Consider the following 1,608-nt stretch of genomic DNA (forward strand, 5'->3'; position numbering starts at 1 on the left):
TACCTAAATAAATAATAAGAAATGTTTTAAATTTATTTTATATTTTTACCTAATTGTCTACATCCTCAAGATGATCGGTAATTTTTGATTTAATTAAATACGGCGATTCAGAGATTTTACGACTTTTCATGTATCGTGTGCCTGTCAAGCTCACCGCGCCCCGATTTTGAGAATCCTTGACTGCACCAGAAGAAGGGTTAAGAAGAATTTTTTGTTGTTATTTTATCATCTTAAAATTTTGTTGTTGTGAATAATTGCTGTTAATGGCAACGGGATCGTTAAACAAGCGGTTAGGTTAGGTTCCAAGACTTGAGGAAGGCCGTTTCTGACCTCGAACGGTACACCGGGAAAACAGGCGATCTCGGCCACTTCATAAAAGGGAGTGACCGACTGATAAGCAGAATTGAAGAAAGCGAAGATGTGGAGACATTAAAAGCAGCGGTCTTCTGAAGAGTGGAGAGGAGCATCTTCAATCAGATGCAAGGGGATGAAGAGACACCTTGGATTGTTATCAAGGAAAGATTAAAGAAAACATTCATAGGAGCACGGTGGGCCCCCCAGGAGGACATATTTATGATGATAAGAGAAACGAAGAAATCGAGACAGTCTAGTGGGCAATATGCTACGGACCAGGAGTTCTGTAGCATATTGCCCACTAGACACGCTACAACAGAATGGCAGATAAACTTAGCGGGATAATGGAAACAATCCAGGTACAGAGTCGAATGCAATTGTTATCTATGGTACTAAAGATTCAGTTGGCAAAAGAACTGGGGAAGAAGGAGGGAATGCCGAGAGACCGCTCGTTTGTGGAATATGCTCAAGATCTCATAGATACAAGTGCCAGAGAGGTGGAGGCCCAAATGGAAGTAGAAGAACCTGGGTGGACCCGGATAGAATACCAACAGCCCAGAAACATGCCCAACCCTTGGAGGAGGAGAGAACACGTAGAGAGTAGAAGAGAGAGATATAGCAACCAAGAGAATATAAGAAGCCTAGCTAAACCCAGAAACAATAGTCTGCGAGAGGACCGTAAGTGTCACAGTTGTGGAAAGATTGGACATTTAGTGGCACATTGCCCGCATAACAGATGCTTCGAATGCGGAAGTGAGGGACACATAGCTAAACAGTGTCCATACATGTACCAAAGAAGAGATGTGAACCGGGACGAACCAATGGAAATCAACGGCCAACAGATACGGAGAAGCAACCAGAGGTTTAGTCGATCATCAGGTGAATCCACGGAAGCATCGGCAGATCGAAGAAGAAGCTGAAGAGCCACTGAACCGAATAAATCCTGAGGACATTGTGGAAACAGAAGGATGGAAACAGAGGTGGATGGAGGCGAGGAACTGGAGGGAGAAAGACGTGAGACATCTGAAGGGTTAGTCGGCAGAGGGGCGACCTCACTCTGCTGAATTATAACGTGGGAGAGAAGAGCGGCGGTCTGCCAACAGTTGAGATAGCGAGAGTGAGATGCCTGGTGGACTCCAACACCATCATGTGCCGAGAACCCCTAGAAAAGTTGTGTAGTGGAGAGAGGAAACACCAGATAAAAGAATGTCAATATAAATTAATCACCCTGGGTGGCCCTTGTGAGGTAGAGAT

The sequence above is a fragment of the Halyomorpha halys genome, unplaced genomic scaffold, assembly GCF_000696795.3.
Source record: "Halyomorpha halys isolate HHAL.00 unplaced genomic scaffold, Hhal_1.1 Scaffold1675.1, whole genome shotgun sequence".
In the NCBI taxonomy this organism is placed as follows: Eukaryota; Metazoa; Arthropoda; class Insecta; order Hemiptera; family Pentatomidae; genus Halyomorpha; species Halyomorpha halys.